Source organism: Palaemon carinicauda, chromosome 33 (genome assembly GCF_036898095.1).
Source record: "Palaemon carinicauda isolate YSFRI2023 chromosome 33, ASM3689809v2, whole genome shotgun sequence".
Classification (NCBI taxonomy): Eukaryota; Metazoa; Arthropoda; class Malacostraca; order Decapoda; family Palaemonidae; genus Palaemon; species Palaemon carinicauda.
This window is the reverse complement of record NC_090757.1, coordinates 43,856,818-43,883,476: the sequence shown is the minus strand read 5'-3', so window position 1 is coordinate 43,883,476 and position 26,659 is coordinate 43,856,818. Positions and strand designations below refer to the sequence as shown.

The 26,659-nt window shown below is 39.8% G+C and overlaps 1 long non-coding RNA gene across 1 annotated transcript in view; it reads right to left on the bottom strand.

Moving 5' to 3' along the window:
* Positions 1-427: 427 nt before the first annotated feature.
* Positions 428-26,659, bottom strand: part of LOC137625941 (uncharacterized) — a 30,552-nt gene continuing 4,320 nt past the window's right edge. Inside the window, exons 2-4 of the long non-coding RNA XR_011040949.1 lie at positions 23,095-23,203; positions 8,707-8,813; positions 428-699 (exon numbers count right to left, since the gene is read on the bottom strand). This is a non-coding gene — a long non-coding RNA (uncharacterized lncRNA). The remainder of the gene's footprint in view (positions 700-8,706; positions 8,814-23,094; positions 23,204-26,659) is intronic.

Here is a 26,659-nt window from a genome sequence, read left to right as displayed (position 1 = left end):
CTGCGCTGAGATGTTATGACAAACTCGACAGAAGAGAATTTGCTCGGCGTTTGGAAGGGGGGGGGGGGTACCCATGAATTGACTAGGAGCCGGTCATCCAGGGCAAATGGATAAAATATCTGGACATCTCAGTTTTTAGTTTTTTTTTTTTTTTTCATATTTTTCCTTGTTTTTTCCTACTTGTTGAACTACGACAGCGATATATCACTGACGAATGATGTACGAGGTTTGGCGTTGTTGACCTTAGTGATGTTTGTAAGTGACCAAGCTGACATTTTGTCCAAAATAATTCAAGTTTTTTGGCGGGAAAAATGTATGATTTGTAACTTGGAGAATAAAATATAAACTACAAATTACGTTTAGTGTTATTTAAGAAAATCAGCCTTTAGCATCAAGTGGAATCAGTGGTTGGAAATAAAGACCTAATAGAAGTACATGTTTTTATTATACAAAGTTCACAGTAGTTGACAATATTGTATATAGTATGGTGTTTAAAATCCGAAACAGGTAATGGAAGTTGCCAACTGGTATAATTTCTTCTTAATTTTGGGAGATAGTGCGAAAATCCTCGTGAAGGTCTTCCCAGTACGTTGCAGTGGCCTTCCTTCTGATATTGATTGTTTTACTACGGTTCATAAACCTCGGCTTTCGATCAACTTTAACCCTACATTTCTGGAGCTTTCTCACATCTCCGTAAATCTTAAATAATTGACGACAAAGTATATAATAAAAAAATCATTTGGAAGTATTGACGACAAATTAATTATGCAATACCATCTGGTATGTAGAAATTGTGACATCTATTTTTTTTAACAACTAAATGTTGTGTACAAACCTGTATTTATATGCACATTTTATTCAATAATAGACTCTACAATTACCTTATTAGAACTTCAAATGGAAAAATACCTTATACATTAGAGAAATGGTATGTGATCTAATTGTACAACACATCCTCAACCAACTACACCGTAAGATATTTCTTCTTTAACCCATAATTGTTCATACTCCGTTACATTACTCAATTGACATTTGTAACACCCATAAGCACACCACAGTCTTACATTTCCTTCAAGAATTTTGATTCACTAATGGGGTGAAAAACCAGCCATCTATTTTAATGCTGGCATGTGGGTTATGCACGAGTCATTGGAATAGAAAACGGGATTCTATCTCTACACGGTTAATTGGAATGAATATCACCAGACAACCATTGATTCAAACAATTTCTATTTCTTCTGGTTAAGGCAGACAGCCACAAAAAAATTGATATTAATCATTTTAAACCTTTTGGTCGTTTTAAGAGCACTAATAGGCCTATCAAGTAAAAACGTTAATATTCATATTATATTTCAAGAATCGAACACTTGTATTAATGAAAATTGTTAAAGTTCTAAGTGACATCTTTATATAGTTACTACAGCCCAAAGTCAAAGTTAGAGGTGGACTAACATGCAAAAATACATGTTACTGACATGAAAACAAGTAAATTATTTTAAAGGACAATGTCATACTTGAGATATTACATAAAATCATGTTGGTACTACTGTATATTTGAACGTTAAGCTTCAAAATTTAATTACTCCCCAGTAAGAAAATCTACTGTCATTATATATCCTGACACGTGACAATCTATGAACAGTAATGGTATTTGGTATTAAAAAAAAGGGGGGGGGGGAATAGTTCGGCTGCTTTCAAGTGTGATATGACACCTCACTGGAATCATAGTTGGAAAACAAAGGCATATAACAAGAATGCTAAGATCATTTTCTCGCAACTACGCAACGTTTCTTATCCAACCACTAAATTACTGTTAATAGTTCAACTAAAAGACTACTGAATTTACCATTCATAACTAATTTTTAGTCAATGTATTACATCTAATTCAATATCGTATCTCCCTATAATGTAATTCAGGGGTTCTCTACCTGTGGTTCACGAACACCAGGGGTTTCAAAAGTCGATAATAGGGGGTACTTTTATTCACTAATTTGGTAAACAGTGGGGTGAAAAACCAACCATCTATTTTAGTGCTGGCATGTGGGTTATTCATGGATCATTTGAATAGAAAACGGGATTTTATCTCAACACACCGTTATTTGGAATGAATATCACCTGACAACCATTGATTCAAACTATTTAAATTTCTTATTTTAATCATATCATATATAACGGCTTTTATTTCTTCTAGTGAAGGCTGTCGGCCACGAAAAAAATATGATGTTAATTGTTTTGAGCCTTTTGGTCGTTTTAAGAACTCTAATAGTTCTATCGTGGGAGAACGTTAATTTTCGTAATAGATTTCAAGAATCGAACACTTGTATTAATGAAAATTGTAAAAGTTCTAAGTGGCATCTTTATATAGTTACTACAGCCCAAGGTCAAAGTTAGAGGTGGACTAACATGTAAAAATGCATGTCACTGACATGAAAACAAGTAAATTATTTTAAAGGACAATGTCATACTTGAGATATCACTTTTAACGTTAAAATACTGTACTAACATTATTTTCCACTTCAAAATTTAATTACTTTAATACTCCCCAGTAAGAAAATCTACTGTCATTATATCCTGACACGTGACATTTTTGGAAAAGTAATAGTATTTGGTATTAAAGAAAGTGAAATAGTTTTGCTGCTTTCAGATATCTCAAGTGTGATATGAGAGTTTGCATTTGGATGCAGATGGGTTCACATCTCATAAAAGTCTCGGCAAGGGACCTCACTGTAACTACAGTTAGAAAAGAAATGCATGTAACAAGATCATTTGTTTCTCCTTCTAAGAACACGGCAACTTCACCAACTACGCAACGTTTCTTATCCAACCACTAGATTACCGTTAATAGTTCAACTAAGAGACTACTCAATTACCATTCATAACTGATTTTTAGTTAATATATTACATCTAATTCAATATCACATCTTCCTATAATGTAATAAAGGGGTTCTCAACCTGTGGTTCACTAACTCCCGGGATTTCAAAAGTCGATAATAGGGGTTACTTAGATGGCTGACAAAAAATATTTCAAATAGTTGAATATGCTGAGAGAGAGAGAGAGAGAGAGGAGAGAGGAGAGAGAGAGAGAGAGAGAGAGAGAGAGAGAGAGAGAGAGAGAGAGAGAGCGAGCGCTAGAAAGGAGGGATAGGGAGAGAGATTACGATCAAAATTTATTAGAAATCCATTCACAGTAATTCTGCACCTTCTCCCATATAACACATAAGAAGAGTTCGTAGATATGATGAACGAAAACCTTTACAAAAGATGCATTTGAAACCCCTTTCCGTGACCAAATGGCTTGAGCGTGGAACATGACCTACAGTTCCACCTGTCCAAAACTGCTTCTCGAATTGATTAACTCGTTTGCAACAAACATGCACAGCCGTCAACGTACCGAAGTTCCGAATTGTTTGATAAAGGAAATATTGCTTCACTCCTGCATGTGTAGTATCTTTGTGAAATATTTGGAATATCAATTTTTTTCTCAATATCATCATCAGTTAATTAAATAACAATTTTCTTCGATGTTACATTACAAGGAACCGGGTAAACGGTTTTATTACTCAGGGGGTACTTAACGTGAAACAGGTTGAGATCCCCTGATGTAATACATCTAATTGAATATCAATAATACTCGAATAAATTGGAATACTTAATTCTGACAATATTTAATTCCTGATTGCTAAACATCATGGGTTGAAACCTGGACAGCTTCATTAAATTAATTACTCTCTGATTGGGTCATGTGGGTTATGAGACCTAAGAATGTCGATAATGGGACTGCTTTCAATGTCACTTCTTGATATGCAAAACCCCTCGAGTCTAATATTGTTTCGGACTTTCAACTTGTTAGTAGCTTTTATTCCATAGTGTCTTATGCTTAACTAATATGATTTTCTAGGCAATGCTTAATCGCTGACACGAATAATTCTGATCAAATTGTAATTGCAGCCAGATGACAAACTAAAGATTAAGACGTGGTATTGGTACTTATATTGAACGTGAACGTCTTTTATGAAGAAGAGATCACAATGAAAACTGCCATTAAATAACTAGCAATGCCATAGGAAAAATGTGAATTTTAGTGGTATGGTTAGACAAACAAGAAAATGACATTTAATGAGGGTAGAATGCAGGTGTGATGCAAGTGGCGGGGTAAATAAGTACTAATGAAGATTAAAGATATTCCACGAAATATTCACTATTTGGTGTCTGATACACACCACAATAAAGTAGCAAGGAGTGCACATTCAAGAGGGAATGTTGGCTGGAGAAGTTCTAAATGGCTACATGGAAACAGCCTATTTTGATAATGTGGAGGAAAGGTTTAAAATGAGAAAATCGCCTGGGAGCAACTGTTTCATTTGCCCATACACATTGACAGCAAACAAGTGTAGTAGTCGAGAAATTTTTACTTTATCGTGACAGGGCGTAATGGTGGAAATATTTATTTCCTTTGAAATAGGAGAAATAGAATAAAATTAGTTTCTTTGGTGGAAACCAGAATAATAACTAGGGGGCGTGGCTTCCAAGTTTAAGATGGTAAGGGAGGTTCGAATGGTAGTCATTCGGCCGTTTTAAGTTTAAAACTTTCACGGTAAAGTTTATATACATGATTACAGTCTGTTCATATTATTTTCATTACTTGATGAGCTGCTTATCAAGTTAAATAATTGTAGGCTCTCAGCCAGTATGACAAGCTGCTTGTCAGATTGCAAACTTCAGAAGTTTGGCAAGTGTTTCTAGATTGAGGTTGGAGATTGCGATGTGTATTTGATATTGGAGTGACTGCATAGCCAAGAGAAAAAAAAAAATTGATTTTTCTGTTTAGATTACTTTTAAGTACAAAACATTTAGGGAAACGATTGTCCTGTCACACAAGGTGAGATATGTTCAGTGCAACTGAAACTACCACAAATTGAATTGATCATAAGGTTGACGGCCTGCCAACGCAAGAACCTGTGTCCAGCAAAAAGGGCTGGCAATCTACCAAGCAAGCAAGCAAGATCATAAGGGACAGAAAATGGAGAAAAAGAAGTTTAGTCGATAAACTAAAAAAAAAAAAACTAAAAACTAATACGTCATCAAAACAACAGTCCGTAATTGTGACATCAAAAGCAGGGATTGGGGATGGAATTTCGAGATATGTCAGAGGATTCGAAACAAAGTTAATACAGTATGCAGGAAAACTTACAATCAAATATTACAACAGAGGCTCTGATATATGTGGATGACATGTGCCTCAGTAATAACAAACATGTAACAGAAAAACCTATTAGCAACTGCCTCAGTATGCAAGAACTGGAAATTTTTCTGCTAGAATCTCTTTTGAAGTCAACTGTATAGTAATAAGACGATTTATTTATTTTACAAATATTACAGGTAAGATTAAAGATTGAATGGCAAACTGTATAAGAGTTTAAATATGAAAGGGAACGGTTTTCTGAAGACCATAGTATAAGCATAGGCCAAACAAAAAAGGAATGTGGTATGTGGTTCAAGATATTAATAAGTATAAATACGTTAACATATTTGGAACATTGGCATTACACCTTAAAATCAAATTACCGGAAACCATCTGAAACCAGATTATCATGGGAGCTAATGGGAAGTGAGGCATATGGCCAGCATAGAATAGAAGTGTAAAAATTATTTTTTTTTTTTTCAGAACTTCATCATATCAGATGATAAAGGTTTTGATAAATGGTTGAAGAAGAAATAAAGGAATGTAGGTGGGAAAGTCTGTTAGAGAAACAAAATTAAAGCTCAAGAAGTTAGAAACTATAAAAAGCAATTAATAATAAATTAAAGGTAAAATGAGCAATGAAATTGAAAGGAAAATATAAGGAATTTTGACGTAGGAATAATCGTATTTTTTGGGTGAGATAGCCATGTCATCCTGATTGAAGTTCCTTCTGGCAACTTTCTACAGTATAATATTTCTGTGATTGATATTACAACAGAATTACCGTCAGGTATCACGGGGTTCCAACCCCCGGAAACTACTATCCGAATATCGTGTATAATCAGGGACGTATCCTAAGATAATCATAGATATCTGCACCCCAAACAGACCTTACCCAGTCTAATCCCCTAAGGGTAGAATAATTAAGGATAAAGTTGAAGTCTATAATTGGGAATGACAGGACGAATTATATCGGTGAACTGAACACGAGAGTTAAAGTAAACAAGTGAGAGTTGAAAATGCTATGTTTGAGATAAATTATTGGAACAGGAATGGAAATGAAGCTCATGAGTTTACGTAGAGGTGGCTGGTACAACAGGAAAGTAAAAGCAGGAAGGGTGGAATAAGCAAATTATAAATAACCAAAGAATCAGCCTGATATACGTGGCATTAATTAGAAATTGGGAGATAAAAAGCAAGTAGGTTGTGACGCTACTGCTGGAAGAAACTAAAAATGACGCAGTGTGCTTAGATTGCAGCACTTGGCTCAACACTTCTAGTAGTGTGCCCACACAGGGTTGCCAGGTTTTCTAAATACAGAGAAGGCCAACTTTTAATCGACCAGATTTAAAAGGCCAAAAGTATAGCATTTAAGGCCAACCTTTTTTCATGCAGTTACTCAAGGATACCAATTTCAAAAGGGACAAATTTGAGGCTTTTGCCCTGAAAAAGGCCAAACCTGGCATCCCTGTATAATAATGCAGCCCACAATCGTAGTTGCTAAGAGAATTACCAGTAAGCTAAAGAGGCTTGTATGGTAAAGAAAGATATGCTTCGCCTATCTTAACAGGAGAGTTAAAACTAAATATAAAGGATAGTGAATTGTCTAAGGAAAAATTACACTTGGTAAAATAAAAGGTGAAAATAAAGAATGAAACAAATGCGTGATATCTCATGACTAGAGAAAAATAGGAAATGGGAAATATTGGTATTTAGACAACAATCTTGAATACCTGAATACCATAACTAAAAATTAATGAGATAGTTTAGGGAATATTTCAAGCCCTATGACAACCTGAAATACCAATGGTCTGGTAATAATAGAAATACCTGAGCTTTTTATTAATAAAAATAATGTATTGAACCAGAAGGGTGGGGAAATAAAAGTACAATAATGAAACTATAAAGAGAAATAGGCTACGCTATTATGTTGAACATGTGAAAGTAATAATAGGATTGCTAGATGAAAACGAGAAAAGTTATTAGCTTTAGCCTGAATGATTAGCTTTTCTTCTGGCTCGAGGTGTCAATAACAGTAGTCTATTGGGATAAAGAAAAATTTCACCAAACTAGTTTGTATCATCTCGAGGAAGCGTATGACAAGGGACCAAGATAGACAAATGGTTTTCAAGGAAAAAGAGAAAATCTTGTTCTAGTAAAAGCAGATATTGATTGTTAGAATATTCAAGTTACATCGGGGGACAGATTGAACTGCAACACGGGCATCAAGATCCAGTAGGAGCTTAGTAGTAGTCTAGACGAAGGTGGCGGAGACTGCAAAAGATCCTGTACTACCATGAATGCTATGTGGGTGCTAATAAGATTTTGAAAACGGTTAAGTATATAATGCCTTGATTAAAAAATACAAGGTTTATGCTAAAAATCACAAGGGTTATTGAATAGTGAACTATTTTGGGAAAGTGAAACGTAAGAAGCGGGACAACTAATCAGAAAAGAAGTGGATATATCAATGACAAGTAAAAGGTCCATGAAAGCTTCATGTAAAAATGGGAAACTGGCGAGGCTTTGTGTGAATTCTGAAGGAAATTACTCAAGTATGAGAGGCTTGGAAAGAACGCCTAATTCGTATAACCCAAGTAAGGGAAAAGCCGACGAGAAAATGGAAATAATTATAGGTCGATCTTCTTATATTTGAACTCTAAAATAAACTTGCCTCATTGCAGTTGAGAAATCACATACGGTGAAACTAGAAATTGAGAATAGTAACAAAATCAAGGTCAAGTTTAGAATTTTAAGGGTAGTTTAACAATTTTCATCGAAGAGCAATGAACAAAAAAATTTGTCTCGAAGTTTAAAATATGTTTTCTGGCAGGTCAAAACTTTCTTAAAATACGATCGAAATTACACAATTTCTATTGCTTGTGACGAAACAGATTATATTAAGTATGAAATTACAAAAAAAGTTACTACGCGCTAACGACTCGAAAGGTTCTTGGCTCTTATCCCCAGCTAATTAATTGCTTAAGCCAACCGTCAAAATATATGTGGAGCAGAGCTTTTTTATTTTTCAGTTTTAATTTTTACCAAAATGCGTCTGTATTTTTTTTTTCCCCAACTAACTTTTCTCTATACCTTCAGTTTGGGAAGTTTGTTAGTTTCTGTGGCACTTGAAACAGTTTCTCTGGCGTTTTAAATAACATATATTGGTTAAAATGTGAATCTTACTTTCTTACACTATGATACAGACTAAAAGCTGTAGTTTTTCCTCTCATGCTTGGTAGAACAGTGCCTTATATAGGAAAATGTGGAATTTTTTCAAATATCAAATCTATAATTCTAAATTTGTTAAAGCCCATCCAGTTCGTATCTAAGTAAATAAGCATTCCACATTAAAATTTTGATTTGTTAGTATCGAAGGGCTACTGAGTTCAATGTCAGTTCTCAAGATTTCAAACCCATAACCTGTTAATAACCAAGCCACCAATATTACTTTTCATACGAGTGTTAGAGGTATTAAGGTTAAAGGAAAGTTAAGCCTCTATAATAAATTATATTATATTCACTTGATATCAGACACTTTTTGGGCATTATTAGTGTCGAAGAGGAGTTGAGCTTGATGATATTTGAGCTTGATATCAGATGTCCAGGGTGGCGGTCGAGGATCGGTAACCTGAAAAAAAAATGAAATTTTTAATTTTATTGTTGCTTATCGAGAGAGAGAGAGAGAGAGAGAGAGAGAGAGAGAGAGAGAGAGAGAGAGAGAGAGAGAGAGAGAGAGAGAGAGAGAGAGAATTCTTTGACGGGTCATATTAGCTTACTTTTTCGCACTGACTTGTGTGCTATCCACAGCGCACACTACTTTTACAGCAACGAACTAGTCCCCCTTTTTAACACAAAACTTTCCTCTGTTCCCATAGCCAAATGAAAAGACAACCTATTCTGATGCATAACTGGCATGCATTCCTCCCCATTCACCTCATAAATCAAGCCCAGACTATCAGCATCCATATAAAGAGTAGTATGCACTCGAGTAACTTCAATCAACCAAGTCACAGTCGGGAAAGACGCAGTGCTTACACAGGCAGAATCCCAATATGTTTATCACCCTTACTAGTGTCAATTCAAGCTAAAATCAAAAATTTTAAGTAATTTTTATTTTTCCTAACATACTTACCGAGAACTACTTTCTTTTGGAGTCACTTGGTGATCTCTCTTTCTCGACCAAGGTTTTTCGCGCCGTTACCCCCCTACTCCGTCCTCTACATAGGCCTACCCCCGCCGCCAAGGAATGCGCCCCGAGGGCAGGATTAGGGCAGGTCACTGCTTCTCTGGGTCATTCTCCTCATTAAGTTCGTCGTATAGCCCAACTTGGCAATGGAAGGATGGCACTCGGGGACGGAAGGGAGGGCCATTACCCGAAAGTAGTTCTCGGTAAGTATGTTAGGAAAAATAAAAATTACTTAAAATTTTTGATTTGTTCCAACACAAAATACTTACCGAGAACTACTTTCTCTTGGAGACTTATACTTTAGGAGGCGGGAGTGCTATTCTGACACTTGACTCGGCACGTAGGGCCTAGAGGGCTATGGAATGCGGGAGCCTATCAGAGTGCGGGAGTGAGGGTAACTGCGCAACCTTACGCTATTATCTAAGACTTACCTCTTAAAAAATTCTTCTGACGATTCCCTCCGGATGTAGTCGCGAAGAATGTGTTCATCGTTGGGGACAGCCTCTGGCCTTACCGCTACACAGCCTGGAGGGCGGCCATGACTGTCCCAATGGAGAACCCGTCCAAGGATTTCCTTGAATAATCCTTGAGGTAGTGGGCAGTAAAGGTTGACTGGTGCGACCAAGTGCCTGCCTGTAGGATCTGCCCCACCGCCATGTTTCTCTCAAAGGCCAAGGAGGTGCTCAGACCACTGATGTCATGGGGCCGGGGAGTGCCTGGCACTGCCATTTTATCCTCTTCATAGGTTCTAGCGATGACTTGTCTCAGCCAGAAGGAAATGGTGTTCTTGGAAACTTGCTTCCTATTAACACCTGTGGAAACGAAGAGGTTTTAGATACCTGGTCGGAGTGAGAGACGTCGAATGACAAACCATGGATCTCTCCCACTCTCTTATCGGACGCCAAGGCCAGCAAGAAGACGGCCTTGAGGGTGAGATCTTTGTCCACGATATCCTTCAAGGGTTCAAAGGGGGAACGACACATCATCTTCCGGACCTTGCCTAAGTCCCACTGGGGCACCTTTCCCGCCTGAGGGGGGCAAGACTGCTCGAAGCTTTTGACAAGCATCGCTATGTGTCTCGAGGCCCCCAGGTCGATGCCCTTCAGGAGGAAGACTTGGCCTAAGGCAGCCCGAACCCCTTTTTATGGCTGGGATTGACATCCATGCTTTGTCCCTGAGAAACACCAGAAAATCTGCTATGTCTGGGACAGAGGCCTTAAGAGGTCTAATGTGCTTCTCAGAGCACCACTTCGTGACGGAGGTCTATTTTGTCCGGTAGACCGCGGTTGACGACTTTCTCAGGAATAGAGACATTCTCTTAGCCGTGGAGGAAGAATATCCTTCTTTCTTCAGGAGTCGCTCTTTAGTCTTCAGTCGTGAAGACGTAGGGAGAGTGGGCTGTCGTGGAGCTTGAGAAAGTGAGGCTGGTGCAGAAGGTCTGACCTGGCGGACAGAGGCCACGGCGGTTGACTCGATAGGTCTTTTAGATCCGCGAACCACTCACTCTCTCTCCGGCCACCAGGGCGCTACCAAAGTCATCTTTAGGTTTCGAGCCGTCTTTACTCTGTTGAGCACTTGTCTTATCAACGTGAAAAGGGGGAAAGGCGTACACATCCAGATTGTCCCACTTGTGCTGAAAAGAGTCTTCTAAGGATGCTTTCGGATCTGGTACAGGGGAGCAATAGACTGGGAGTTGGGCGTTGAGGTTGTTGCAAAGAGGTCAACCACCGGGGAACCCCAGCGTTGAATGATGAGCTTGGCTATTCCTGGGAGAAGGGACCATTCTGTCCCTACTATGTGGCCCATTCTGCTGAGGCCGTCGGCCAGAACGTTTTTCTTCCCGGGAATGAACCTTGCTAACATCACCACTTTATTTTCTTCCGCTCAATCTAGACTCTCTATGGTGAGATCGCACAACTCCTTCGATTACAAGTACCCTGCTTCTTTATGTATGCCACTACCGTGGCGTTGTCGCACATCCACGCCACGGTGTTCCCCTTTAGCAGACTTGCGAAGTGTAGGCACGCCTTCTGGACTGCTTCCAACTCCAGGACATTGTGTGGAGTTGCCTCTCCCCTTCCAACCAGGTCTCTCGTGCCGTTTCGTCGAGGGGAAGGGCTCCCCATCCCTGGTTGGAGGCGTCTGTGAACAGTAGTAACTCGGGAGGGCCGGTCCCGAAGGTCGTCCCCTTGAGTGAGTTCAACTGGCAATGCCACCATTCTAGGGAGGGTCTCGTGTTTGGAAGGACTGGGATTAGCACCTGCTGTGAATCCGTCTGTCACCAGAGGTTCCTGAGATTCTATTGGATGGATCTGAGCCTTACCCTCCCTTGGGGAACTAGGTTCTCCAATGAGACCAGGTGACCTATCAGCCTCTGCCAGTCTTTCGCCCTCCTGGGGTGTTCTGACAGGAACGGCTGACTAATGTGCCTGAGGTTTCTTATCTTATCCTCCGAAGGGAAAATTTTCCCCGAATGATGTCCAATGTCATTCCCAAGTAGTTCATTCCGGTGGATGGGGATAGATTTGACTACTTCGGGTTGATTACGCTCCCCAGATCCTTGCAAAACTGGAGGAGACTTCTCCCTTGTCCCTCCAAGAGGACCATTGAGGCGGAAAGAAGCCACTAGTCGTCCAGGTATCTGATAAGGCGGATGCCTCGTTCGTGAGCCCCCACTGCGACAGCCGTGGAGACTCTCGTGAACACTTGGGGCGCTGTTGACAGACCAAAGAAAAGGGTCCTGAATTGCAGGATCTGGGAACCCTATTTCACCCGGAGGAACTTCCGACCCGAGGTGTGGACCGGAATCTGGAAGTATGCGTCCTTGGGGTCGATGGTCATCATATAATCTTTCTCCCTCAAGGACAGCAGGACTGAATTCTGAGTGTCCATTTTGAAGTCCGCCTTCTTGACGAACCTGCTGAGAGCTGACAGATCTATAACCGGTCTCCACCCCCCGGTCGCTTTCTCCACCAGGAACAGGCGCCTGTAGAAACCTGGCCCTGGGAGAAGAACTTCTTCCATGGCACCCTTCTCTAGCATGGACGACACCACCTCTTGAAGGGTGGTCCTCTTTAACGGGTCTTTGGGATCTAGCCATTCTATCCAGTTGGCCGGAAAAAGCGGGGGTGGTTCCGTTAGGAACGGAAGTCTGTAGCCCTCCTATAGTACGGACACTGTCCAAGGTTCTGCTCCTTGAGCCTTCCATGCTTGCCAATGATGTCTGAGGCATCCTCCAACCCAAGGGTTGGGCGGGGATAGGGGGCCTCCCACTCTTATCTTCTTCTAGAGGGGCGGCCTAATCTGCCTCTCCTAGAGGCGGAGTAACCCGACCTGAAGGAGCTTGAGGGCGCTGGAGCTCCCCTGCGGGGGGGCTGAGGCGTTGCGGACCAGGAGGAAGAGGGGGGCTTCTCTCCTCGTAGTGCTGGTAGAGGCTTGGGGTGTCGCGGCACTATCCGAGACGGACCTCTTATAGGGCGGTCTCCTAGGAGTCGTAGGTCTGGGGACGTTAGCCTCCTACTTTTTCAAGACCTTCTCCATTATGGCTTCTAGTTCCTTCCGAGGAAACAGAGACTCTCCCCACAGGGGAAAGCTGCGAATGGCTCGCGTCTCCCTGTCTGGTACCTTCCAAAACACCTTTGCCAGAACAGTGTCTCGCTTCCAGAGCACCCAGTTAGCTGTTAGTGCGAGAGACTGATATGTCAATAACCTAAGGGTTTTACCCCCGGAGGTAATGAGGTCCCTCCGTAGGCCTTGCTGGACAGGGTCCTCGGGGTCAAAGGAGGCTTGTACACCTTCCAAAGTGTAAGCCCACCAGTCCAGCCAAGAGGAGACGTTTACTAAGTCCCTCGACATTTTCTCCATCATGGAGGCTTCTGCTGGCGAGAACCAGACTGGGGCCGAAGAGGCTCTACCGTCTGAAACGCCTTGACTAAGGATGTCTACTGCTGACTCCACCTTAAAGGTTGGGGGGCCTCGGCATTGCTGGCCACTACCTTGCCGACATACTCCTGCTCTAGGACTAGATCTCGGGTTAGAGGAAGTGCTAGGGACGTCTTAGGTTGGGAGGGAGTCTGCATGATCCTCAAAAGGCTTGACTTCCAGGAAACTTCATCCGTAGTCGCAGGTTCCGGTACTTGTGGTGCCTTCTGAAAAGGCTAACCACCCTCCTATAGACGGAGTCCTCCGTCAGGGAGCCCTCCTCTCCGTCAGCCGAGGTCTCGGCTTGGGGCCGGGGAGCTGGGTTACCGGGCACGCCGACTGGACGTCTAGCTCTTTGGGGCCAGGGGCGCCGTCCTGCCGAGGTACTGGATTTCATCTGCGGGGACGTCCGCACCAGGGGCCTGGGTTAACGCAGGCAACGCTGGTTCAGCGGGGACTCTCGTCCGCCCAAGGGCTCTGGGTGCCGAGGATGCGGTTCCCGTGGGCTGACCCGACAGCGGGAACCGTTCCTTCTGACCCGAAGGCCGCACCAACTGGGCTGGTTCGGCCAGGCCGCCCGACAAGAAGCGCGTTTCCCCCCGCTGGGCGGGGTTAACCAGAGGCTTCGGGGACTTACGCTTACCTGTAGAGTCCTTCCTACGGCTTGATCTCGAGGAGCCGGGTCACCGGGCACTCCCCGGGCGCTTCGGTTCTGGAATACCAGGCACTCCCTTGCGGTGGTACCGGTCTTCCCCGGCGGGGAGCTCCGCACCAGGTTCGGGGGTCAGAACCGGCATCGCCGTACCGTCGAGGACTACTGTTCGTGTATTCTCTCTGGGGGACGCGGACGCAGATCCCCGTGGGCTGACCCGACGGAGGGAACCGTTCCTTTTAAGTCCGAGGGCCGAACCAGCTGTGCTGATTCGGCCAGGCTGCCCGTAAAGAAGCCCGGTTACACCCGCTGGCGGGGTGAACCGGAAGCTTCGCGGTCTTACGCCTGCCTGAAGAGGCCTTCTCGCATTTCTCCCTGCGAGGGTTATATCTGCGTCTGGAGGATGGCCTTCGTGGTGAGAAAAACCCTGGGTTGCCGGTCCGGGGAACGCTGCAATACAGACCTGGGAGGCTCCTTCTCGGCGAGGCCCTCGGCTGCAGAAGAGACTGAAAAATACGCTAAGAGACTGGAGAAGAATTAGGGACATTTTTCCCCCACATGGGGTCATCAGAGGAGACGTGGCCTGCTTGCACCAGGACTCCGTCTCCCCACACTCTCTCGAAAGTAGTACTTACCTCGAACTACTTCTTAAGAGTTATCTTCTCCACAATAAACCAACCTCGTCTCCTACTCTGGGTAGGAGAGGGTGGTAGGGAAGCTCTGTCAGGCGAGACGCCCGGCGCTAGTCTTCTTAGGCAAACCTTTCGTCGCCTACTTCTTCTTGGTGCTATACCGCACCCACTCACACTCCTGGGGAAGAGCAATGGGCACTTCCCCGCAACTGACTTACCTCGTCTCCTACTCTGGGTAGGGGAAGATGGCTGTATAAGAATCTCTATTCGACGAGGCATCGGGAATTAAGTGGCGAGGAGAGGCTCGTCTTCCTATGAGCCTCTTGGATGTATTCTTCCTCTTGGTGCCGAAGTGCACTCACTGCACTACGTTCTAGGACTAGTAGTCCTGACACGTGGTTGAAGGGGAACATAAGCTGCCCCTACACGGCTAACACCGAGGATAAGGGGAGGAAGAATGATTTATTGTAAAATTGTTCCCTTCAGCTGTTAATTCCTTGAAGGAAATCAAGGAATACTGTTCCATAACGCACACAACGCACGACACAAGCACTTAAGGAAATGAATTAAACACCGGGTAAGCACACGGTTGAAAAGTGAACGCACAGGAACACTTGGGAAAGCACACTGCAAAAAAACACAAGTCCCCACGCTGGGAACACGTGTAACACTAAACGCGCACAAAGGATCGAGAGAGACGAGAGTGAGGTGTGAACACCTCACGACCAAGGAACTTAATGAGGAGAATGACCCAGAGAAGCAGTGACCTGCCCTAATCCTGCCCTCGGGGCGCATTCCTTGGCGGCGGGGGTAGGCCTATGTAGAGAACGGAGTAGGGGGGTAACGGCGCGAAAAACCTTGGTCGAGAAAGAGAGATCACCAAGTGACTCCAAAAGAAAGTAGTTCTCGGTAAGTATTTTGTGTTGGAACAAACTAAAATTAATCCTAATCTAAAAGGAGCCATATTCTTACCCCGAAAAGCAAAGCCACAGATCAGAAGGAAAATCTTAACTCCAGGACCTAAAAGAAAAACCAACATATATTACTAACATATACCTACTTTAACCTTCACATTGCACCCACAGAGAAACAACTATTAAACCAAGGGTATCACAAGATTCCAAGAACAAGGAAAGGGCTATTAAGGCATCAACAATTCAGACAAACCAATAAATCCTAGGGACGCCAGGTCATCCTAAGTAGAAAAGAAAATATCCATGATATTAAGAAAATACTATAAACCTATGAATTATTAAGGATACGCACAGCTACTGTTACTCAGTAAAACTGGTATTGTGGTCGTAATTAACATGCCTTAATATTGAGAAACCATGACTTTAACGGACATGTTGGTCATCAAATTTCATAAGAAAAAAAAATTACATTTCCTTATAGAAACTTCATGCACAGCATCAATTATCCATAACCTATGTCAAAATGTTACATACTTCTTAAAACCTTGCATCACGAGATATCCACATACTGCATGTGATTTCGGTAGAAATTAAATTCATACTTTCCAACTACCATTTTAAATAAAAGATATATATAATCAAGTGACTGTCTTATTCACAATTTCAGTTAAAATGTCGTGAATCCCAAGGAAAAACATTAGGGGTGACCAATATCAATTTCACCTTTTAAATCTGACAGCAAATCCCTAGGTAAACTAATACAATGTTATAAATCTAGGGAATTAAAACAACTCTACTACAATGTAATTGTTCAGTGGCTACTTTCCTCTTTTTTTCAAGTATTTATAGTTTATACAGTATATGAAAGACCTAATTTAATGTTGCTACTGTTCTTGAAATATTTTGATTATTACTTCTGTTTGTTTATTTCCTATTTTCCTTTCATCACTAGGTTATTTTTCCCTATTGGAGCCCTTGGGCTTATAGCATCAAGCTTTTCCAACTAGGGTTATAACTTAGTTTGTAATATTAACAATGCTATACGAAAAAAAAAATCACATTAAAACATCGACCAATCCAGCACTCAAGCCATCCAATACCATACAGTATTGTAGAACCCGGAGTTACGAGTAACTGAATATGAGAATACAAATTAGGATTAGGTTACGAGTAACTTTGAATGCGAGAATATACATTTGATTTTGGTTAAAAGTAACTGAATACGAGAATACAAATTTTATTCAGGTTACGGGTATCTTTATCGGTCTACGAAGAAAATTTTCGTACCATTTAGACATTTTTAGTTAAGCAATAAAGGAAACTATCACGTGGTGCTCATGCATCCTTGTGTGGTCACAAGATTTTTACCCCCATTGTTTCTAATTAGCTCGATACTCCCCCTTGCTAGCCTCAGATTCTTCCACACTCGTACAAGCATCACCTCGGGGGAGCATCTTTGGAATTATTCTTTGTTCAATTGTTATCACTATTGTTCAGCACGAAAACATTTCCTGCTGCATTTTTAATTGAACAGTACTGTGTAGTATCGTGGCAATGGGTCCCAAGATAATTACTGTAGAAATGAAAATCTAATCGCGAAGCATGAACAAGGTATTCGCGTGACCGACCTGGTTTAACTGTACATCCTTAATTTGTAAAAGTCTGAAGGATTTCAAGTCAATTGATGTTGCGAAAGCTGTGATAACATCGAGATAACAATCACGTGTTCTTGATAACCTTTAAATCTTGCTGCCTAGCTAGAATAATGGCTAGTTAGTAGGTGATACAATTACTAATGAATGACTAGTTGGCAGGTGATACAATTACCAATGAATGACTAGTTAGCAGGTGATACAATTACTAATGTGTAAAAAATATTGTATTGTATGCTGACCTTTTGAAAAAGGAGCCACGTACCTGAATAGAAAAAAGCAAAAATGGTCATGACGAGGCAGATCTGGTTTGAGAAATTCAAGAGAACTGGCATCCAGTGTGTTGAGCGACACGGCGAGGCTGCAAGTTTCCATGTCAAGGCAGCAGAGGTATTCTTGTCCGATTTTAAAAGGCTCGTGGATTTCAAGTCTTACATGCCTCAGTACATTTTTAATTGCGACAAGATGAGTTTTTTAAAGAATAGGACCCTCAAGACCTTCATTACACCAACAAAAAAGGCAATTCTGGGTCACGACCTCATGAAATACTATCTACCCGTTGTTATGTGCTAATGTCAGTGGGGATTGCAAATTAACCCGTTCCTGGTGCACAGTTCAAGCCTTCAAAAAAGCGTAAGGTACAAAAGCAATCATTGTCAAAGAGGTAAAAAAAAAAGCTTGAGTGACCCACATTTTGTTTGTGGAATGAGTCGAGTAAATTTTTGGTATTGCTGTCAAAAGATACCTTGTGGAGAAGAATCTCCCATTCCAAGCCATTTTAGTCATGGACAATGCTCCTGCCCATCCTTCAGGCCTTTGAGATGACCTAATGCAGGAGTTGAAATCTATAAAAATCAAGTTCCTACCACCCAAAAGCACTAAAATAATACTCCAGCCCATGAATCAGCATGTCATTCAAACTTCAAAAGCCAACTCAGCCTTTGAGAATTTTGGTCAGAGCATTTCCATATTGTCAACTGCCTCAAAATAACTGACAATGTCTGGGAAGAAGTCACCATTAGAAGCATCAAATCTGCTTGGAAGACCCCGTGGTCCTAATGCCTTATTGATCATGATTTGGAGGGATTCGAACCCATGTAGGAGACAGTTGACAAAATTGTGTCCTTTGGAAAGACAATGGGGTTAGAGATGGGCAAGACCGAGATCAACAAGTTTCTTGGGAATATCTGAATGAATTATCCTTGTAACCAAAGATATAGTCATTCGACAGAAACATTGTAAAATGGTAGGAAAATACTTCAGGTGCCTAGAACTCGACTAAGAGAAAAAAAGGTAAAAACCAAAATAAATTACTCTTATCATGGCACCTTTCCCCTTAGACGAAGCTGATTACAGTCTACCATTTATTTTCTTGTTTAAGAGACAAAAGTTTGAAATATTAATACAATACTGCCAGCATCAACATAAAATTCCTGGCCCCACCCTAACTCACTCTTGATAAACCTTAGGAGAGCAAAACCAGTGTACACAGCTATATTACCACAAGGAACGTTCATGGTAATTCACTGAATATAATTCACACACGAATTTACAAAAGCTTTAGTCAATGCAATTGAAATTTTTTTTTTTTACAATATCCTCATGTCAATCAAGGGGTACATACATACATACATACATACATGTATCGAGGCACTCCCCCCAATTTGGGGGGGGGGGGTAGCCAACATCAAACAAATGAAACAGAAAAGGGGACCTCTTCTCTCTACATTCCTCCAAGCCTGACAAGGGATTCAACCGAGTTCGGCTGGTACTGCTAGGGTGCCACAGCCCACCCTTCCCCGTTATCCACCACAGATGAAGCTTCGTAACGCTGAATCCCTACTGCTGCTACCTCCGCGGTCATCCAAGGCACCGGAGGAAGCAGCAGGGCCTACCGGAACTGCGTCACAATCGCTTGCCATTCATTCCTATTTCTAGCACGCTCTCTTGCCTCTTTCACATCTATCCTCCTATCACCCAGAGCTTTCTTCACTCTATCCATCCACCTAAACCTTGGCCTTCCTCTTGTATTTCTCCCATCAACTCTTGCATTCATCACCTTTAGCAGACAGCCATTTTCCATTCTCTCAACATAGCCAAACCACCTCAACACATTCATATCCACTCTAGCTGCCAACTCATTTCTTACACCCATTCTCACCCTCACTACTTCGTTCCTAACCCTATCTACTCAAGATACACCAGCCATACTCCTTAGACACTTCATCTCAAACACATTCAATTTCTGTTTCTCAGTCACTTTCATTCCCCACAACTCAGATCCATACATCACAGTTGGTACAATTAATTTCTCATACAGAACTCTCTTTACATTCATGCCCAACCCTCTATTTTCTACTACTCCCATAACTGCCCCCAACACTTTGCATCCTTCATTCACTCTCTGACGTACATCTGCTTCCACTCCACCATTCGCTGCAACAACAGACCCCAAGTACTTAAACTGATCCACCTCCTCAAGTAACTCTCCATTCAACATGACATTCAACCTCGCACCACCTTCCCTTCTCGTACATCTCATAACCTTACTCTTACCCACAGTAACTCTCAACTTCCTTCTCTCACACACCCTTCCAAATTCTGTCACTAATCGGCCAAGCTTCTCTTCCTCGTCTGCAACCAGTACAGTATCATCCGCAAACAACAACTGATTTACCTCCCATTCATGGTCATTCTCGTCTACCAGTTTCAATCCTCGTCCAAGCACTGGAGCACTCGCCTCTCTCACCACTCCGTCAACATACAAGTTAAACAACCACGGCGACATCCCACATCCCTGTCTCAGCCCCACTCTCACCGGAAACCAGTCGCTCACTTCATTTCCAATCCTAATACATGCTTTACTACCTTTAAAGAAACTTTTCACTGCTTGCAACAGCCTTCCACCAACTCCATATAACCTAATCTAATAAAAAGCTCCTCCCTAAGAAACTAAGCATTAATCAAAAATATCACACTGAATAATATAACCATAGCGAACTAATAGGTCTTAAAAGAATCAAAGCCTGAGGTTATTCACAAGGGAAATTAGATATAACAAGATTGAAATGGATGAAAAACATTATGAATTAAAGGGAAACAGTTGAGCGCAGATCTCCGCCACGGCAGCTTATTTCTCGACCTTGACCTTGCCCTTGACCTTAACACGTATCAATTGGCTTGAAGTCTGTGACAACGATGTCTAAGCTTATACCTGATTACGTGAATTGGACATTTTGCTTGACCGTGACCTTGACCTTCCAACATTTAATAATTTCCAGCTTTTTACAACACAGTTAATCCCTACAACTTTCATTATTCTACGATTAAAATTATGGACAGGAAGCTGTTCACACAGACACACAAACGGGCGAAAACATAACCGCCTTCCAACTTGGTTGGCGGAGGTAATTAAAACAAGAGAATATTATTACCAATTGCGTAGGTTACCTGATAAGAATAGATACATTAGAAAATATAAGAATGCTCATTACCCACAAAGGATTAAAAAGTACCACCTGAAATTTTGATAAGCATGAAAGTGAGATACCACTAGATAAGAGTAACTATTAGAGATTGGAATCTTTTCAATTTTAAGGACATTAACAATCCTAAAGAGCTATTTACCCTGTTTTTATTTTTATTTTTGTAATTTTTCTACCAATTTGACTTTAATTCTAGTTTCCATTACCTTCAAGTTATTAATTCCCTCAGCTGTATTATTTCCCACAGTAGATATGAAAAAGTGCTGTAATGTTTTTATACAACCAATTACAATAGTTTTTGTTAATAGGCATAAGGTGTCGGTAAAAATCCGAGATCAATAACCTTTTCTATGACAGACCTAATTCAACTAACGAATTTGTACCTCCTTCCACATTTATTCTTACATTTACTTTAGAAATTTCGTCATACAACTGATGATGATGATATGTATACGCATGATCACGGTTAATTCTCCTGTATCGTTCCTTGTATCTGTGTTGTGAACAAATAAAAAAAAAAACTAGCATACATTGAAAAAAAAGTTTAAGCATTTATTTTGTTATGCTCCCATAATAAGTTTTGTTTGATATTTTATAAAGTTTTGTTATGGATTAACGATACAAGTCTTCAGGCTTCTTCGAATATCTTAAAAACGAGACTACAATCATGCTTGATACATATAAGACGAAATAGAAACCAAACAAGATACAACATGCAAAATTGAATGACTTACTGCTTCAATGCGATACGACTAACTATATATATATATATATATATATATATATATATATATATATATATATATATATATATATATATATATATATATACTGTATATATATATATATATATATATATATACATATATATATATATATATATATATATATATATATATATATATATATATATATATATATATATACCTAAGATGAATAGGTGGTCAAGCTAGACGAAAACAGTCACGTCTGCTACATGAATGGAAGTAATCGCTAAGCTGAATCCGTTCACGTAAGCAGTCAATACATGAAGGAAAGCAGGAAAAAGTGTTATTATTATTATTATTATTACTATCTAAGCTACAGCCCTAGTTGGAAAAGCTAGATGCTATAAACCCAAAGACAAATTAAATCGATAAAACATCCTTAAACAATTAACAGTATTTAAAGGACACAATTAGGCCTACACTTTTCGATTCACCATTCAGAAAGTGAATGCGCAAAAAACGAAAATCATATCCCATTCTTGAATCATTCTAGTGGTTGAAGTCCATCCTCTTACTGTTGTACAAGGATCCAGTCTCTCGGCCTCTACCAAAAAGATTTTCAATGTGCCAACTAAGCTTATTTAAAGACCAGTCCTTTATTGTTATTTTTTCAAGCTAAAATTTATTTGGACGTTGTTGAGAATAGTAAATACACGTATCCTAGTAACTATAATTCAAGCAAATTATCTACCTGAAAATTATAACACTACAAAATTAAAAACATACTAACGACCTAAAATGCTTTGAGTCCTGGTAACCAGTAACTTTATCAAGATTGTTCCTGTTGCTATCCAGTTATCTGGTTCCTTCCAATTATCACTTACGATATCCAGACCAGTAAAATCATCTGGGTATACTATGATGCCTATTCGAGTTGCATTACCTGACGGTAATTCTCTTGTAATATCACTCGCAGAAATATTTCACAGTAGGAAGCAACCGAAGGGAACTTCCATCAGGACGACATGGCCATCTCACCCAAAAAATAGATTTTTCCTACGTCAAAATCCCTTAAAAATTATGAAAAGCCTCTTGACCACATGAGAAAACCTTGAACCTTGGATTACGAAATGATATAGCATTATGAATAATATCCAACAAACGTGTGTAAGTTCATCCAGTGACCGAGCTAGGGCAAGATAACTATTGTTACCTGCACGGTCTAGGTATATCTGCCTTCGCTGAAGTTGAGCGAGCTCACTAAATCCAAGTTCTTATTAAAAGCGAGAATGTGTTTAGATATATTGAGAAGTTTTGTATTAGAATTTAAAGCAAGCAAGTTGATATCAAGACTGATGAGATTATTAATACCAGATTTTAGAGTTCTATTCTTACACCTGCAAAACGCTACTATACCACAGCACACAGTCGCCGATATTTCATCCTCCCTAACTTTAGGCTTAATATTTAAATCACGAGTACCAGAAATAAAACACACTAAACCACTTACTTAAACTTGAATAGGCTTTTGTTACTTTGGAAAGATAAAATTTTCATGTACAAACAAAGTCATTTCTATTGATATCTTAGTCAATCTTTCATGTTTAATACACAATTATTCTAAATGTAATCTTTCTGATATCATAATATTTTTTCAAACTTTTAATAGTTTATATATGACAATTAAACTTTTAATAGTTTATATATGACAATTATTCAGAGTTAAATATGAGTCCACTTCAAACATAACTTTCACTCACCTAGAGCATGGAAGTGGAGTTTATGACGTCTGAGGTCGGACGATTACAAAATTTCAAATCTTACAGTAACTTCCAACATCCAGGGAGAAAGTGGCTGAATTTCCTCGGTCTGAAAGAAAATCCTTTACTTAATATAATAGACCAATACCGTTTTGCATTCTTTAAAGGTTGAATCAAGTTCAAAACAACAATTAATTGGATGGTCAAAATTAACTTTTAAAAACTTAAATTAGGACACTGATAATTTCTTAATCTGTATAAAAAATAACTCGGTTATTAATAATAGGAACTTCAGCAAACATCATATTGAGTATAAGCAAGATAATTCCGGAAAAATAATAATGTAAATCAATTGGTTGCACTGTGTTACTGTATTGATTCAAGGAAATCGCATGTCCAATGGATAGGATTTATAGGTTTGGATTCATGGATTTGTGATATATTGTCCAGTGCTGGGGACAATGATGCAATTGAGCATAAAGTTCATCTATGGTCAAACAGATACATTTCGAGGTGAAAGTCGGAAAGCAAGGTGGATGAAATGAAGCATGGAAGGATTTAAAAGTAAAAAGGTGCAAATAAATAAAGTCCAGCTAAGGGCTGAAGAAACGCTGTAGAGCCGCTCAGTAATGCCTACAGTGCATCGTGAGACTTGCAAAACTAACCCCCTACAGGACTACAAGGACCAGTGCACTGAGCGAGGTGCATTAACAGTACTCAACCCTACATGGACAATGTCCAGTGTAGCCCATCCGCCCCCCCCCCCCCCCACAAAAAAAATGTTCAAAACAAGCAATTAACAATACATCCGATATGCGACAGCCTTAGGGAAATCAAGGTCGAAATTCGGATTAATACTAGTTACTTGGTTTCAGAATTTAGAACAATTCAAAATATGTAGACTAGCCTTTCGACCTTATTCTAAATTACAGCGGCCTTGTGTCAAGGCGGACCATTGACTAGGTTTCATAGTTTAAAAAAAAAAAAGGCGTTGTGTAGACCCTTGGTCTACATAAAACCACCCAAGCTTCTAAACCCTAAAATCAACCACATCCCTAGGGCCTAGACAAATCTAATTGATGGCATTCAAGCAGATAGAAAAACGATTTCTTAAAAGGGAGATGGGTTATGCATATGGCCAACCTCAATTCTGGACGGAACATAGTGAGAAGGTAAAGAACTAATGAATGAAGTCATTTAATAAACGTGGAGTGAGTTTTCATTTTATGAGAACGCAAGTGATCCACACGTAGAATAGTTAAAATTAATAGTAAATTAACTTCTCTTCCGTTATGCAGATTCAACGATCATGATACATTTTATACCAAAAAAAATCACCAACTAATAAAATGACATCGAAATTCAGACAGGACAAGCATGAGCAATGTTTACGCAGCAATGACTTAAATTCCCCTATAAGTTACTGTAAGATACCCCAAAGCACGTCACCTTTTTCCAAATGTTTTCCGTTGCCCACTGAGGCGTTACTTTCCTCAATCCCTCCCAAAGAAGGGCAAGGTTCATTGCATCCAGTAATGCTGTTGAAAGTCGCTTACAATGTATTAGTAAACTAAGAAATTGTAATTTATTCGTAGATATTACAATATCAATATCGGATCAGTTCTGTTAAAAAACCACTCAATTAGGCAACGGTCCCAGATGCAATGCAACAATCTCCCAGGACACCAAGCCCTTCGGTCGAGTCAGGAACAAGAAACATCTAGTATAAGATTCTACAAGTAGAATAGCCGGAAAGCATCCTTTATAGGAAGTCACAAACAGGGCAACAGATATTGATTTATTCATTTTAAGTGAGTGTCGTACTGAAATAGAGGTGGGGAGAGAAGATTCAACCCTCAAACTCATTACATGCTACACGAAGAGGTAGTAAGCCCTGTCCCCAAACACTTGATTAAATTAAGCACAAAAAATTTTGCACATATCGTCACAAATGGGTGTGACCCATATATATTATCTCTACTATCTTTCTCTGCATCAGCTATATGAAATCAAACTTTCCCTTGCCACCCCTCCCTTCCTATAACCAATTTAAATTTATCAGAACCAAATGTTGGGAATATGTAGAAAGTCGTACAAGTGAAAGGACACATTTGACTGTAAAGCGAATAGGAATAAAACACCATGTAACGACTAAAGACAAATCTGCATTCCACTGGTAATCGGAATTTTCAGGTGTAGGTTTATATGAGCAATAAACAAGACAAGGGATATCAAAATAAATTGGTTATAACCAAAAATTTCCTCAAATCCTAATTCGAAGAGATTAAAACTATGCATATTAGCATAAAATTAACAAATCGCCAACTCACATCTGCGTGCTTTATATTTTAAAGGCTTAAAGGCAAGCCCACTCATGAATGGCCGAGGCAAGGGACAGTGACATTGCCCAAGAGACTGACCATATATGTATATGATCAGCGGCCCCAGGCCCCTCTCGACCCAAGCTATGACCAAGGAGGGCCAGGCAATAGCTGCTGGTGACTCAGCATAAAGACAAATAGGCTCCCCAAACCCCAAATCCTCAGCTCATGGTGAAGTTGGAGAGACCACCAAAGAAACTAACGAGTTTGAGCGGGACTCAAACCCGTCTGGTGTTCACCAGTTAGGGACTGTGCCACATCGAACACCACAGGAAAACTTCTCTCCTCCCACGGTTTTGTCTTCTCATGCTTTAACTGGTACCAAATTAATTCATAGCTTATTTCAAATCCATTACATCCTTGACTTTTATAAATGAATCGACAACTCATGGCGATGGAGAAACTGTGTGCTTGCTAGTGTTTAGCACTTTAGTAAACCAAAAAAAATAAATGTTGCTAAGCCTGTACTAGATGACTTTTATCTTATGAACGAGGAAAGATATAGGTCTAGTAGAATATGAACGTAATTGTGTAAGTTTTTTTATTTTTTTTCCTTATTGGCGTGTCAAGTAAAACTACCCTTAAGTAGTTAAGGATCCTTAGTACTTTAATCGAACCAACAGTAATAATAGCGTTGGTGCAGGGATTTGAATTAGTAAATCATGGAATTAATAGATATGATTAACTAAAACATGTGTTACAAGAGCAAATAAGGGTCTAACAAAATTAATATAAACATGTTACAAAAGGCTAATTTTACACTTTTAAAATCAAAATTTGTGGTGCCATTCAACTTCCTATTCAGAATTGAGTTTCTGGCCATTTTTTTGTAAAACCAAATAAGATTTATATAGATGTAATATTATATTATATATTTGTAATATATACAGAATATATACAGTATATATACATATATATACATATATAATTATATATATATACACACACACATATATATATATATATATATATATATATATATATATATATATATATATATATATATATATATATATATATATATATATATATATATATATATATATATATATATATATATAATATTACCTCTATATATATTTTGTCGCACAAACGAGTTTTGATTACCGAATTGACAAAGCTGAGAATACAGATTGACAAAGTTTAAAATATAGTTATTTAGCATTGTTACTCTATATAATTCA